Raw genomic sequence first — 17,901 nt, forward strand, 5'->3', positions numbered from 1 at the left:
ACTGGATAGTCTTCATTGTAAAAAAATAGATACAGATTAATGCTTACAGTTAGTTACAAAAGAGTTCAGTCAAGAGCAGAAAGTGATTTTCTTTGTCTTTTGTTCTTTTATTAACATGACAGACAGCAGCAGGAATATTAGACCGTGTAATGATTTAGTCCACTGGAGGCAAGTTGAAGTGAGAATCCAAATGCAATTTATTAACAAAACGTGATCAAACTTCAATACTCGACAAAGACACAGGGTTAAATACACAGACTAATTACAAGACAAGGAACACCTGTGAACAATGATCAAACGATTAACCAATGACAAGACACATGACAGGATAACATGACAAACAGGGAATCACATGACAAGACACAGAAAACAAGACAAAAACAAGAAACAAAACGTGACAGACCGCTGTCACTTTAAGAGTTTATGCACTGATCCAATACAATGTAATAAGGATACTAAAAGTGTTCCTAAATTAAGCGTAACATATTTCAAATAAATGATGCACTCTTGAACTTTCTATACTACTAAAAAATGTTTGAGATGTGAAATTTGAGAATTATTTATGAAGGATCGTGTGACACTGAAGACTGGAGTAATGATGATGAGAATTAAACTAGGGAATAAATCTCGGGAATAAATTATATCTTAATATATACAAATAATAATAATAATAATAATTTTAAATTGTAATAATATTTCACAATAGTACCATTTTTACTGTATTTGAAAAAAATAAATAAATGCAGCCTTGAATAAGATATTTCTTCTTTTTTTTTAAGAACCAACCTCAAAATTTTCAATGGTAGTTCAATGGTAAAACTCTATGGAGCAACAGGAAAATAAATCCTTGCTGATTTCCTTGAAATCCTTGCTTTTCCAGGATTAGACCAATGATAAGGAAATAAAATGCATAAAACGACCTGATTTGAACGTTGCAAACATGAACCACAAAAAGGTCTTTAAAAGATTTAACACTGCTGCTTTCCCACAAGAAGTTTGAAAATGAGGGGTTGTTATAAATAGAGTCTTGTATATAGGCGATAACCTTAAAATAAATTCATATCATATTCGAAGAGTGATAACCATCACTGAATAATTTGTGAAGCAAGAGATGGATATTGGCAACAAGAAGCGCAACAAACACTGTAGATATTGATGTCGAATTTTTGCTCAGAGGTAAGAGAGAAGAAATGAGGTGATGTGAGCAATGCCATTATTTGGAATAACTAAATAATTATAATTGGAATAATAGGATAGTTTTTGTAGCACAAAACCTGCCTGTAATAGCATAAAGTTTCCTGTACTTAGAAGTCAGATTTGTTTTTTGAGCAGAGCATGTAATGAACAACTTAAATCCATTCCCATATTTAAAACCAGACCAACTCTGGCTGACTAATCGGACAGCTGAGACACATTAATGTTCACTCTTCTGAAAATTATTCTTATATGCACAGAAACAACAACAACAACAACAACAACAACAATTTTTCCCTCCTCAAGGAAATAAAATGACAGGCATACCAGTTATAAGCCTGGTCAAATTTGCATTCAAAGCCTTTAACATAACCTCTTATCCAGAGCAACATAGAAAATGCTCTGTAATTGTCATATGCGATGTGAAATCATCTGTATATAATGCTTTTCTGCATATAATGATCACCTTAACAGCTGCAAATTATACCTCAGATGAAGAGGATGGACCAGAGTGCTACAGCGAGAGTTTTTAGAGCTAGAGCAAACAAAATTGTCATATTTTAAGACTCAAATGAATGGTTTTCTTCAATTCTGAGTCAATAGGATGTTTCTAATTTCCACTAAATACAGGAGCCAAACAGCTGTTGTGAAGAAAAGGCCAGCGACACCACACTGTCATTTACAACGCTTACCAAGAGGTCAGAAAATAATTTCAAACATCATAACTCACAGTGAGTCACTTAAACAGCTACAGATACTCAGCTGTAGTCTGGGCTTGTTGCCAGTCCAGAAAACACAGTCAACATTGAGTAGCAAACTTCCCCCGAAAATAAAAATTCTGTCATTATTTGCAAACTTGTTGTTCCAAACCATCTGCTGCTATGTTTGTGGAACACAAAACTTTTTTTTTTCTTTTTCTTTTCAAATACATAATTGACGTCTGTCAAGGTCAAAACGAGACAATCATAAAAGCAATCCTATTCTTGTTTCCTTGGTTGTTAATTAGTTGTACGCACCTGTTTCTGTTCAGTTGATTACTCTCCCTTGTATTTAAGCCCTCAGTTTCCTTAGTTTCTTTGTTATCCTTTGTGATCGTGCGTTTTATTCGCTTAAGTAAAAAGTGAACTTTGTAGGCCCGGTTTCACAGATACACTGTAAACCCAGATTTTGTTTCTAATTAAACTTACGAGTGATCATTACTTATTATTTTATGTTTAGTAAAAACCTGCTATCATTACTAAACAACATTAGTTGTTTGTACTATTTAACTGAAAGATTCATTGCACTAATCAGGTTTAGCAGAGATAACTTAGCAGGTATGTTTAGTTTCATAAGGAAGGGGAGGGGCCAAATCAAAAACCTGCCTAGTCACGTGAAAAGACCCGCGTCTAACGTGCGTCCAAGGGGCTCTACACCTGGCGGGATGAGTACTGAGAATTGTATTGAGTACTGAGAAGCAGACGGTATTGAGAATTAACAGAGGTTTAGATGTTGATGAATTATTGTTTAATTTGTAGTCACCATTATGGTGATAAGTGTTGGCTTTAGTTGGGCTCTTGCCCTTGCCCTTGACAATTGAACATTAGATTTTCTCTGGCTGCTTTATACCTGTGTGTTTAAAAGGCACAATTGTTATAGCAAAAAAGCCAAGAGTATAGTGATCCAGTGACTATGACTGCATATTGATGTAGTCATCTATAAAGATTATAAGTCATCAGCACCTCATTTCATCTGTTTAATCTCTTATTATCTGGGTCTTTCCATATGATTGATATGAATGTTAATACCACTCAACATGTTTAGTTTCAGCTTGTGTAAAAAGTTAGGGTTCCATGTTAATATAACTCAACATGTTTAGTTTCAGCTTGTGTAAAAACTAAAGTGGTATAGGGCAATGGGTTTCCATGCGATTTGCGAGTAAAGTCAACTAATTCGGGTTAAGAGTGTAGTGCTTAGATTAAGCCAGGATTAGGCCTTAGTTCAATTAGGGCATTATAGCTTCTATAAACGTGCCTTAAAAAAAAAAAAAAAAAAAAAAAAAAAAAAAACACTGCTGTGAATCTTGACACAAAACAATGGCACTGACACATTTTTAGATATTTTTAGAGCAAGTTAAACCAGCTCAAACATGCGTTTTACGGATTTGCACGGATTAATTGTTCACCACAAGATATGCGCTAACAAAGTAAATAGGGTCAATTTTGATTTCATGTTGACTTTAATTCAAAACCAATTTACAACACTTTACCCCCATATTCCCCAAATTTGACATTGTTTCCTTATACTGACACGTATATACTTTATAGGTACACTAATTACCGAAAGGTACACATTAAATTCATTTTACTTACACAGTACTTTCCGGGCTGTAATCTAAAGCATTACCCATCAATTTGTCTGTCCCTCACACAAAGCTATCGAACGGCTTCAGAAGACTTGACAATTCTCTCTCATGAATTCTCTCTTGAGTCGTATGGACCACTTTTATGGTGTTTTTATTTATTTATTTTTCCCAACTCGCAGACATGGTCACTTTCAAGTGTTCTTTTATGGAATAGAGCTGTTTAGGGAGTAGGGGCTCTCCAAAAATATCCACTGTTTTGTTTCACACAATAATAACAGCATACGAGTTTGGAACGACATGAGTGAGAGTAAATAATAGCTGGATCAATTTTTGCTGTTCCTCTATGAAACTAAACTAATAAGAATGGTCCTAATGGAGAAAGCTTATATGTTATTATCAGCCGAGACAATCCTCAGACAATCAAAGATTGAGTTTAAATGGGAAAAACACATTAAAAACATGCAGTTAAGTGGAAAGCATTTCAGCAGCTCATCGTTTCCTCTCACTGACAGCTGGTGTCCCTCTTTCTCAGAACAGATTCTCTTGTTCAGTAGGCATTGAATTGCTGCTGCACGAACAGTGCATTCACTCGGGGGCGATTAATGGAGATGATTGGCCATTTTATATCCGGTCTTTCTCTCAGCACAGACTGTGCCACTGTAATATACCACTGGGAATACTCTGAAATAACAGCAACATTATTCTAGCAGAGGTGAATTCCAGTTCAGTTTTAGTCGTCTCTGCTCAGAGCCAAAGAGACAGAGGGCATTGATTACAAGGATCTTTGTGTCTGCTAGGCCCATGTAAAAGTGAATGTATAGATAGCAATGAATTGTTTGTGAAATACTGACTAACAGTGTTACGTTTGCTTGACTACACTATATTAAACTAAATGGACAAGTTCAAGCTGCAGTCAAAATGACGCACTCAATATGATCAGTGAGGTGTAGTGTTTATAGAATAAGACGGACATCAAAGATCCGTGTTTTCTTTAAGGGTCAAAAACAAATAAGTGTGTCCATGTTAAGGAACATTTTTGTTTAAAATATTACAAATTATGAATATTCATTCATTCCTTAAAAAAAGTGATGCCAAAATAAAGTTTTCTTATTAAAAATGTCATGCTTTCATTTAATTCTTAACTGAAATACACCACCCCCAAAACATACAGCAGATATTTTATAGATAATGTGGTGATAATTAGCAGTGTTGTTATTGTTAACTAAAACTGTTAAAAAATGGTTTCTATTAATTGAAATAAAGAAATAATATAAAATATAAATATTAAAAACTTAAAACTTGTTTCAATACAGCAAAAAACTGAAATTCTAAATAAGTCAAAGTACTAAATTTCTTAATATAATACTGAAACTAACTAAATAAAAAATTACAACAAATAAATAAAGCTCAAAGTATTTTGATACAAAATAAAAAAATGAAAAAAATAAAAAATAATAATACAAAAAATGGTGGCGTTTTCGAGGGAACTAAACGCTGTGTCATATTGACCATATGGGAACGTCAATCAATACTAGGGGTGGCACGGTTCACAAAACCCACGGTTCGGTTCGTATCACGGTTTTAGGGTCACGGTTTTCGGTTCTGTACGGTTCTTGTTGTTATTTATTCTTTTAATCTTTAACACTCCAAAAATTTACTCCAGCATATAGCTTAATTATCTAATTATTTATTTATTTATTTCATAAATGGGGCGTGTTTGCAAAACGCAGATTCTCATTTCCCATTTCGAAGTAATATAGTGAGTGAGCGGTCACTGTGAGGAAACTTTCAGTGGCCCTGGAGGTCCATCCATCTGGAGAGCTACGTGGGCTGTGTCGGACAGTTCTTTGTCAATTTCTCCTCGTGTCTCGTGTCATAGGCGTAATTTGCGGGTGGGACATGTACCAGGGTCGATATCTCGCGGCACGGATGTACCAATACAAATAAATAAAACATAAATATTCGTTAAGTTCGTTTGTTAAATAAAAAGCAATCTAGCGCTGAAATGTGTTTTTTTTTTATCAAGTGATCAAAGTGCTCGTTGCCGCTGCGATCAGTGGCGCTGATACAGTGTTCTCTTGTGGCTCGCGCACACGCCGCACAGTCTTCACTCGGAAGCGCGCTTCAATCCGTTGAGGAGACTGTCTATTCGTTCCAGTGAAATCACAAAACAAAATTCACACAAATCTGTCCCTGCTTGACATACAACCACTGATAAACATAATCGGTTTTGATGAAAAAAAAGAAAAAAAATATACGAGTGCGGATTAGAACTCAGAACCTATGACGCGCTTTGCAAGAGTTCTGCCACTGGACCATTAAAGTACATACATGAAACAGTCGATCTATGTATTTATTCACGTGAAAAAACAACATATATAGTGGAGTAGATCTCATTAAATGTCTAAGTAAACCCAGTGTACTATTTAAATCGATTGCTGGACATCATAATGTTATTCTACATACATCTGATTTATGATTTTTGTGCCCGAGCATTGTATTAGCACGGGCACGAGGCTACATTGCGCATGCGTCGAACCGTGCGACGCACACACGCACCGAACCGAGACAAGCTTACCGAACGGTTCGGATGTTTTTTCATGTACCGTGCCACCCCTAATCAATACCTCATACTGCAAAATGCCTGGTCAATAAAAAGGTTGTGAAGATATGCACAAGTCTATGAACAAGCCGGGAAAGAAAAGGTAGCTGAGAAGGGCCTTCCCTTTCTCATTCCCTAAGGAGGTTACAGCTGCAACTGCATTCGCCAACAACTTCAGTAGAAGTTTCAGACTAAGCATAGATTGCAACACCTCTAACTCTACTGCCATTCCTGTAACAGGGAATCATGAACAGCACACTCTCACCTTCAGCTCACAATGCTGAAGGGGGCAACAGAGAAAGTGGAAACTGAGTCAACTAGTCAAGTCAAGTCACCTTCATTTATATGACTTTATATTACAACTACAGTTGCGTCAACCAAAGCACTTTCCATTGAGGTAGAGGGGGACAACAGGGAGGGCAGCGATCAAACTGCTCTCTCCTTTCTCCATCGCCCTTCCCTAGGCGTCATCTTAAAGGCTCTTACCACCGACCCCCAAGGGACCACTACAACTCTCATTCAAAAGCCCAAGCCAAGGACAAATAGTAGAAGGTGCCAAAGTGGTTGTCACATTCAGTGTTAGCAGGTCAGTTTGCAGGACACTCTAGGCATAAAACTATCTCTGCACTGGTACTTCAACATAGCTTGGAGGGGCAGGGGGCAGGATGCCCAAGTGCACACAACAGTCAACACTGCCCAACATCAACACTGCCCTTAGAGAAGTAAGCCATGATCTGCCTCTTTAACCACAGGGCATAGACACCATCGTCGTTGAAAAGAGACGCTCACAGTGCGTGTAGACGATCGCACGTGCTCCGCTAACAAACACTATTCGTGTGTCTATTTATAGTTTTGCTGACTCACTTACCTGTGGTCACCTGACTACTTTAAAGGCCAGTTTCATTGGTGTTTTGGCACACGTGCTTCAGACACCGGCTCATAGCGTCAATCTGAAGCAGCGTTGAGTTCCCTCGAATAGGAACAACAAAATAAATATAGCTTTTGCATTCCCATTTGCTCCAATAGCAAAAGATAAAAATCAACAATAGTGTTTTTTATTACTTTTCAAAAGAGAAAAAAATATTGAGAGATTGACTACGTTGGTCAGAAGATGTCAAATTTTCCAAGGTGGCTAATTCGTACGAATTCATATGACCTCACTCGTACGATTTTTGCTAAATCATACATATTTTACGAGTTTCGTATGAATTCGTACAAATGACTTACCCCTGACCCCACCCCTAAACCTACCCATCATGTGGGTTTAGACAAATCGTATGAATTCATACGAATCAGCTCAACTCACTCATACGAGTTCGTAAGAATTGGTTGTGAGATAGCGTCAAATTTTCCGTCACTTCCTCAGCCATTGTATTTAAAACATCCACACAGCAGCGTTAGATTTCTGAAATTTAAGTATAGTCTTTTAAATACATAACATTTTTTAAATTGAAAATATAAAAACATTGTTAGATTTACAATGTTAAAAGCTGTGGAAATGCATCGTCACAATCTGTGAAAAGGGCTCATGCTCATAATCAGTGATTTTGAATTCTGACAGCCACTTAAATACATTGTCTATAAGAAAGAGCATTGATCTTAAATGAACAACAAGCTCCTCAGTCCAGCGTGCACTTGTTAAGTACATTTATTCTACTTAGACTGGTAGAGAACGGCATACAGATCCATCTCCACTGGACAAGCAGACATGTAGGGTAGTGAGAGCTCAGCACATTATCCGATGCTCTAAGCTGAGATGTCTGCATAAAAAGGACAGAGCACTGGTCGCTCTGTCACTTAGCAGTGTCCCATTCTTCAGACCTGCTGAGTGATGCACTAGTAAAAAGGTTGGGACAGTTTTCTCTATTACTGGTCTATGAAAGCTTCACAGTCCCTGTGGTAATCAGATACAGATGCCAATAGTGATGGATTCCTGCACCCGAAAGGCCCCTGGCCTGGACAGCGCACCCATACAAATCAGAATTTACATGCCAAGTTCCCTTGATCAATGCACATTTTCCCCTTAAAACAGAGCCTTCTTCATTTTCTCTCATCCAGCTGAAATTGAATGCCACTTTTTCACAAATTGAGTTCCTGGGTGGGTCAGCTCTTTGGGGCAAGTAGGTTGGAACATGTCATGAAAATCTCACACTGAGAAACGAGCCTGAAGCTTCCAATAAAACCAACGTTTCCAATGCATCTCTAATTAGGGTTTTATTATCCTGTTGTTGCACATCCTTGCTAATTAAATTGTGAGTGTTAAGAGAGTTTTTCGGCTTGTGCAAACGAACAGACCTTAAATAGACTATATTTGATGATGCACTGCAGCAGACCCACAGTTGTTGTATTTTTAAGCATTTTAAAAGTCAAGACTAACGGCTGCTCTAGAAATGGTTATTGTTTCGGCACACAATTGAAAATGCATAATTAAATTTTGATGATTTTCCCCTCATTCATAACCATGCATCATGCTGTTAAAATGCTGCAAGCCTTCAGAATTGCATTATAAAATGAGAATTCAATTACAGACCCAGCATCCTTATCTCTTTTGAATGCTTCTTTCTGCTTTTTTCTTTAATTGGTCATGGACTGTCTCATCAGTAGAGCAGCGTATTGTGGTATATGTGCACTGTTGTTCTATAAAGAGCCCTTTTTTATCATTAAAACAAAAAAATCATGAAATTTTCAAGCTGCTAACCAGTACTGAATTACAAATTATACATTGAAAATAAGCTGTCTTTGAGTATAAAGTATAAAGTACTGAGACCTATTATTACTAATTAGTATTGTTTGTACAGAACTTCTTTCTTTTTATTTTTGTCAGGCTGATGATAGAAGGGATACATTTTTATTTATTTGTTCCTTACACAACACTATGTTATGGCCTCAAAACACTTTTACCATAGTGCATGATTTGTAAACTAATACATTTTGATGTTTGCATCACATAGAGTTCCATCCGCTTGTTAAGTTGTTATGTGAGGAATACTGCTTCCGGTTCCAAGACTCTACTCAATTAAGAAATGTCTCCACAATGTTTCCAATTAGCCTGGGTTGACTTCCTAGAAACTAATAGCAACACCCAGGCATGTTCGCAATGTGCCAAGTTTCGCACAGACAAGCACCACTCGCATTATAAAGGGGTCCAATTATTGCCTTTTTTTTCTTTTTCACTTTTAACTTTCCTCAGTGTGAAATGTTGCTTTTTGAGCAGGAAAAAGTTCAACATATTTACAAAACACAAAATCCACTCCAAAGGGAGTTATTCTCTGTATCGGTGTGCACTGTTTCTGAACTCCTTGAAACGCCTCCATTGTAGTCTTGAGTTTTCTTCCAGAAACGTACACGTCACAAAATTCCTCATTAAAATAATTCCTGCCCAAGACATACGCAAAATAAAGGGGCGAGGACTTGGTTGAGTTGCGTTGGTCGTGTGTTGAAACTCACGGTTATGGTAAGGGGCGTGACATTTCCTAAACACGCTCAAAGTGGTTGCACAATCACAACACACTGGTCCAGCCGACCAATCAGAGCGCATTGTGCTTTTCAGAAGGAGGGGCTTCATAGAGATAGGAACTAAACTGAGTGTTACTGACAGACTAGCAAGAGAGGAGCTGCAATATTGTAAAATATATGAAAAATAATGTTTTTTTCAACATTCAAAAAACCTCTTCCAGTAGACCCCAAAAACAAAATCAAGACTTTGGAAAAGTGCATAATAGTGACATTTAATGAGTTTTTAGAATTAGTAATTAGAAAAGATAAAACACCTATGAAAAGCTATGTGAGCTTTGCCAAAAAGCATTTGTGGTTATTTATATGCATGAAAGGAGTTTGTTAGGTCTAGATTAAAATAATTCAAAGCCATGCAGTGCAAAACTAGTCTTTCTCATACTTCAAAACCATACTTGCAGTGAAGTGCTGGAGTGGAGGTGGCGTCAAGCTGTGGGCCTGCTTTTTATCAGTAGCGAATCAACATCTTGTTAAAAGAAGAATGTGAACAACCATGAAAAAACATCTTATATATTTTAAAATGACTTGCTGGTCTAACTTGGTTAAAGCTGGTCTATCTGATCTCCCAGCATGACCAGCAAACAAGTGTCCATCCTGGGGGACCAGCAAACCACTGAACCTCACAAATGACTAATTTAAATGCTACACTCTACAAAGGAATTCAGGGGACCTATTAGCACAACTCAAATAAATGCATGGGTGCAAGTTAAAACATTTTATTGATTTGATTATTTCAGTCAGAATAAGGTTCTACACCTCATTAGTCCAGAGAAACAACTCTTTTTTTATGGTTTTAGTTAACAATAATAACCCTGGGTGGAACAACTTTTGCATTGGGAACATGTATGATGCCTATTACACCCTTTTCCAAACTCTTGATTTTGTTTTTGAGGTTATATAAGGTTTTCATGCTTGTTCAAAACATATTTTTTTTCACATATTTGAAATTGTTGCAGCACCTCTCTTCACAGTCTGTCAGTAACGTTCTGTTTAGTGTCTCTATGAAGCCCCTCCTTCTGAAAAGCACAATGTGCTCTGATTGGTCGGCTGGATCAGTGTGTTGTTAGTCAACTGCTTTGAGCGTGTTTCGGAAATGTCACGCACCTTACCATAACCGCGTTAGATCTATGGCGTTAGATCAGACATTTTTCATCCTCAAACGGCAACATTACACACTAAAGAAATTGTAAAAATGCATAACAGGTCCTCTTTAAAGATGATCTTCTCCAGTTAAAAGTCTATAAAATGTGTATTACATTTTTTTCCCCAAGGACAATGTCATTCTACATCGCCGTTTCATCATTTTGGACACTCTGCTGGTGCACAAAACCAAACCCTCAGACGCTGACACCTGAAATATCTTCTCGCCCAGAGATATCCTCATGGTCAATTCTGCAAAGTGACATCACTCCATGTTTCACACCTCTTTGAAGAATGATGAAATGGCCGGTCTGAGTTGTGACAGCAATTCGCTTCACTTCGGCGCTTTTCGGACAGGGAGGCGAGCAGGGAGGGCCTGCGACGGACGGGATGACACAGCTCCAGAATAGAGCATATGATGAGGGGAGATCAGTTTCAACTGACTGATGTTTCTCCGCGCCAGTCTGAGTGCCAGTCTCTCTCAGTAACAAGATGTGTAATCTTGCTCCAAGAACGCAAGGCAATTTTAGCCCAATGCCTGATCCTTTTTTTTGTGTGCAGTGTTTGATTACTGCAATGTAGAACATGAGCTGTAAAATGCACACAGAAGAAGCACTTAGTATGAATAAAAAGTACTGAAACCACCTTTTGTGCATAATTGCTCCCATCTGAGACATTTGAAATGTACGTGGTTAAAGTGAAAATTGCTAATACACATCCTCGCCCTCCAGAGAAATGGTAATGATGTATTGTAACAATTTTTAAACCCTACATCAGGTGTTCCCAGAGCACTGAGCCACAAACATCACGGACATCTGCGAGACGCACTTATAATTGGATCGAGCGTTCTCATTGCACACGGGTTTAGATCTGCATTGTTTGCATGCTGCAGAACAGACAGCAATTCATTTTGTTTCTGTATATTACAGAGTATTGTTTTCCCCGCTACGTCTCATAGGAATTCTGGTTTCATAGCTTCTTATTCGCATTTATGGGTTAGAAAATTGCTGCAGGGATGTTACTTTGTTTGTTGGCTTCTGAATTGTGATTCACTTTGATCTTTGCCGCTAGTGCAAAAGATGTGAAATGCTGAAGGAAACTTCTGTTCAGATAAAACTTTATATGAACAAAGCCACAGATTCAGCTCATGTGCAACGCTTTAAAGTTCACTAAAGCGACCTGGTTATTTGACTTGGTCTAATATGAATTACTAATCTGGGTAAACACAGATAATCATTATCAAATCTCTGCAAATATCAAAGCTCTGTCTGAAAATCACACCAGGTAAGTCATACAGCACAGTTTTTGATCTTCTCGCATTCTGAGGCCATTAATATATATTCAAATTTATAAGTTCATTCTTAGCACAGAAATACCTCATAGTCAAATTATGGACCAGCGCTTTTTAGCTATAGCAAGCTATCCACACAAATTCAGAATACTGCAAACACCAAATATTTTTTTTCATTAAATGTAAAAATTCTAATCTTTATATAAAAGGAATAATCTGGGTACAATTTAAGCTTTTGTACAATTAAGTATAATGTCACACAATTTCCATCTGTTAAAAAATAAACAAATCTGGGTTACAGGGTTACCATTGTTCCTCATGTTTACAGCTCAAATAATGCACAAGTTTTATCATAAGAATTTGTGTAAGTGCTTTTATAAAATTATAAGCTTCAAAATTCTGCTTTTAAATCCAACAAAAACTTGCTCCATACACTATGTGCTTCACTGTAACCTCGATTTTTGCTGCTTCTTTTTCTTTTTTTACCAGAAAAAAAAAATATTTTTCGTAGGAATCAACATTCGGTTGAGTTTAAATATTGAATTTACAGAACAATATCCCTTTAATATTAAATTGCATAGCTATTTTCTTGTCACACAAACACATATGTAGCCTACTTACTATATAACATAATCATACATAGTGAACAGAAAGTGATAGAATCAATACACTCCAGTGTCAGATGCATAACTTTGTTAGCATAGCTCTTTAAACGCATCATATCAGCATTATGAGACCGTTATCTGTGAAATTCCCTTGCCTCTGCCGCCTGTGCTGAGCAACGAAATTAACATGCAGCAAAACCAGGTCACAACAAAATAAACCGACTGTCGTGATTCATTACAGTATCACATCTCAGCCCCTGTTCCCTGAGAAACCACATCAGCTAATCAATAGACAGCAGAGAAGCTGTCAGCATTAGCGTAAGAGGCAGACACCAGTGCATTATCCTTTTCACTGAATTTCACTGATAATGAGGTGCATTATCACTTTCATTGCATTAAGGCCTCGTTCATAATGATTCAGCCTAATATTCTCGCTATGAATCAATGTCAGAGAAGCTGCTTTAGATGTGTAGCTTGCTAAGCTAACAGCTCCTAATTTAAAGTGAAGATAGATACATGGATCTTTTTAAACACTGAACTATCCAAAGATACAATTTAATAAAATTAAAAATGTTCCGAAAAAAAACAACAACAACAAAAACAATGAGGGTTTTGAATTAATGATCTCAGATAAGGTGATTTAAACTTTTACAGATTTATGCTAAAAACAATACTAGAACAGGCCAATAGCACTGCAAGAATAAGTCCTAAAACCCAGAAACATTAAATCTTCCTAAAGTCAATGGGCTTTTTGAATGGCTTTTTGGTTAAACGCCTGAAATAAACTATGTTGCTAACACAAGCTCAAGATATTTTCACATTTCATACGATGTTTTGCAATGGCTAAATAGGATTACAGAGGTTGTCACACCGAACAGCTGAACCCATCTACTCACTAGTCCACTTTCACAGCCTCGTTGTGTTTATATACTCGCACTCTTGCAAACTATTCTCAAACTTTCCAACTTGTAGATTTTAAATACATAGCCTACTGGAAAAGTTTTCGGAAGTTGGGTGATGTTGAAGTCTTGCGACCGTGGTGTAGTTTGCATATAGACTAACTTTAGCTTTTTGCTTCTGGCGATTTAGTAAAAAAATTGGTGTTCATTTGGGAAGTTTGTCTTGAGGAACAAAACATAAATACCATAAACTTTTGTTAGTACCAAAGTAGAAAAACTCTATTGGCTGTTTGTCAAGGGAAACAGGGTGATGCTAACTTCCAGGTTGGCCTAAAAATTCATCATCACTGCAGCACTCTATATAACCAAATTTAAAGAAGAGAGCACAAATACTGGAGCACTTATTGAAGAGCAAATATTATTATTAATACGTTATTCGCTAACAATTTTGAATACTGTTCTGTCATCAATGAATAACTACACAGGAACAAATGAGTAATGCAATATTAACATTCTAGTTACTGCTAATAACTAACAAGAAACTGATTAACTAATTAGTAAGTAATGGCGCTCAGTTGAATGAGGTAGTTCACTTTTAGCTAATCAGTAACATACCTCATACCTCCCAGAGGACTACTAAGAACTACTACAGTATATACAGGTTCATAATTAACATGAATAATGCATGAATGTGTAACTATAACGCTAAAGTAAAGATCATGGTAACCTACTAGTAATGACTCAATTATTACCAAATCCTTCATAAGGAATTCATTATTTGGAACAGTATTCAGAAGTGAAAAACATGATAACTCTCAAGCAATGACTAAAGCCATTGTAAGCTTTTGAGGTTTTTGGTAAAGTACTGTATAGTTACGACTCAAGTGTTACTACATCATTCTAAAGGAACTACTAATTATTTGGATCAGTTTTTTAAAGTGAAAATCAAAATCACTAATGTAATAACTCAAGTGTTACCAAATCCATTGGAAGGAATTAGCCTACTATCCAAAACCTTACAAAAAAAAAAAACTAAAAACAAACAAAGCTTACTATGATTACAATTCTCACAAATTAACTACCTATTAACTATGACTTTTGTCTTAATAAACTCCTAATTAATGCTTATTAATAGTTAAGGTAGTTGTTAAGTTTAGGTATTGGGTACACTGTCAGAAATAGGGGTACAGTAGGAGTCCATTTCTGTCCCCCAAGGTACAATCTACACTAACGTACCCCATAGGGCTTATTATTGGACCTCAAGGTACATATTTTTGAGGGTCAAAAAGCATTAAAAGGTACATATATGTACCGTTTCTTTTAAAGGTTAAAGTACAATATTGCCATAACAGCCCCAGTGACAAGCCATTGTAACCCTAAAGGTACAATTATGTACTTTATTTTCTGAGAGTGTAGGATTAGGGACGTAGAATATGATCATGCAGAATAAGGCATTAATATGTGCTTTATAAGTACTAATAAACATCCAATATGCATGCTAATAAGACACTATTAATAGCGAGAATTGGACCCTATAAACTAAAGTGTTACCAAGAGTTCTGCTTTTCACAATAATTAGTATACCTTTAGAAGGATGTAGTAACACTTAATCTATTATTAGTGGGCTACCATAATCTTCACTTTAGAATTAATTATACATTTTGCATCATTCACATTAATTATGAAACTACACAGTATATCTTATTTATCTGGGAGGAAACACAATAGTAGTTACTGATAGCTAATAGTGAGCTCCTTCAACTGAGCGCTGTTACGTACTAATTCATTAATCAAAGTTTCTTGTTAGTTAATAGCATAACTACAATGTTAATATTTGAATGTTACTCATTTGTTCCTGTGTAGGTATTCATTAATGATGGAACAGTATTCTAAAGTGTTACCCGCTATTCTATTATCAAACTGCTGGTCTGTTGGTGACAAACATCAGATCCTTTGTGTACTGAGTTTTTTTTATTCTAAATCTTGCTACTTTTAACAAGCAGGGTAAAAGTTAGAAACAAAGTGAATAAAACTTTTTGCCACTTTGTAAGACTCCCCCTCCCCCATGTCCTCATTTCCACATGCATTGCAGAATGGGAAAAAAGTCATGAGGCAGCAACCTCCTCCATTACACCTTTCGTCATACACACAAAAGAGATACTACTGCTGCCTATGCATTATAATTTACTTTGTTCTCATCCCTCGGAAAACGTTAATTAATAGAGAATTAAGTCACCTGCTTCACGGAGTGACCCGGTGCTCATTATGGGCATCTCACAGGGAATCGGTTCATCAAAGGAAGCTCTTCGCAGAGGGGTGAGGAGAGTGTCCACATCTCCAGATGAAAACAAATAGATCATTAGTGCTGTGTTTTGCGTGCCTCCACCCCTAGGCGCTCGGTCTCATTGGACCATAATGTAAATCAGGAAGGTCAACTGATACATGGTATAGCATTCCTCACTCTGATGCGTGATTCCAGACAGCAAGGGCTCTCAAAAACAGACTGCAAACCCTGAGGGGACGTGGCTTTGATATATATGCACCTATAATATAGCATCCCTTTTTATGTTGACTTTATGGCACCTAAAAAAGAAGAAAGAACAGGAGGAAGGTGGCTGTATTAACACAACACAAACAGAATGCTGAACGAATTCTGTCAAATTAACATTATTTTAGTACAATTAAAGATAAAGGAAATAATTCACCTTACCTTTTATGCAAATTCTGTAATTGGGGATTTCATGTTAAAAAAAGAGACAAGGCATTTTAAATCCAATTTTTAAAGTTGTATTAGTGTCATCTGGTGGGAGTAAAAAAAGAAAAACATTTGTAATACCATGGTGTAACCACTAGATTCCTATTTAGCTCTATAAAGAGGCTTTTAAATTCTATAGTTGGTTTTTAGACATTAAAACGTACTTTTATTGTGTGTCTGTTTTGCACTCTTGATATTTTAGAGCGTCACCCCTTCACTGCTGTGTGCTTTTTATTCCGCATCATGGCTGATTTGTAGATTGCCCCCCCCACAAAAAATTCCTAGCTTTTTCAAATGAAGTCCACGATTTTTTTTTGTGGTCACATAGCGACTGCCACAAAAGTCACAGAGTTTCGCACCGTGCCAATGAAGTAGCGATTTTCTAAAATGACCAAACAACACTAGAGGATTGCTGTATTCATGGTGTAAGACGCTGAAAAATGTGCTGTAAAATGATCGGTCTCACTTTAGATTATGATCCGATTGTCACAATCAACTAACTATTAACTACGACTTTTTCCTCAATAAACTTCTATTTACTGCTTATTAACAGTTAGTTGTTAAGTTGAGATATTGGGTAGGATTAAGGGATGTAGAATATGGTATAAGGCATTAATATGTGCTTTATACGGGGAGAACAAGTATTTGATACACTGCCGATTTTGCAGGTTTTCCTACTTACAAAGCATGTAGAGTTCTGTATTTTTTTTCATAGGTACTCTTCAACTGTGAGAGACGGAATCTAAAAATGCAGAAAATCACATTGTATGATTTTTAAATAATTAATTTGCATTTTATTGCATGACATAAGTATTTGATCACATACCAACCAGTAAGAATTCCGGCTCTCACAGACCTGTTAGTTTTCTTTAAGAAGCCCTCCTGTTCTCTACTCATTACCTGTGTGAACTGCACCTGTTTGAACTCGTTACCTGTATAAAAGACACCTGTCCACACACTCAATCAAACAGACTCCAACCTCTTCACAATGGCCAAGACCAGAGAGCTGTGTAAGGACATCAGGGATAAAATCGTAGACCTGCACAAGGCTGGGATGGGCTACAGGACAATAGGCAAGCAGCTTGGTGAGAAGGCAACAACTGTTGGCGCAATTATTAGAAAATGGAAGTTCAAGATGACGGTCAATCCCCCTCTGTCTGGGGCACCATGCAAGATCTCACCTCGTGGGGCATCAATGATCATGAGGAAGGTGAGGGATCAGCCCAGAACTACACGGCAGGACCTGGTCAATGACCTGAAGAGAGCTGGGACCACAGTCTCAAAGAAAACCATTAGTAATACACTACGCCATCATGGATTAAAATCCTGCAGCGTATGCAAGGCCCCCTGCTCAAGCCAGCGCATGTCCAGGCCCGTCTGAAGTTTGCCAGTGACCATCTGGATGATCCAGAGGAGGAATGGGAGAAGGTCATGTGGTCTGATGAGACAAAAATAGAGCTTTTTGGTCTAAACTCCACTCGCCGTGTTTGGAGGAAGAAGAAGGATTAGTACAACCCCAAGAACACCATCCCAACGTGAAGCATGGAGGTGGAAACAT

The sequence above is a fragment of the Rutilus rutilus genome (assembly GCF_951802725.1).
Source record: "Rutilus rutilus genome assembly, chromosome: 6".
Lineage (NCBI taxonomy): Eukaryota > Metazoa > Chordata > Actinopteri > Cypriniformes > Leuciscidae > Rutilus > Rutilus rutilus.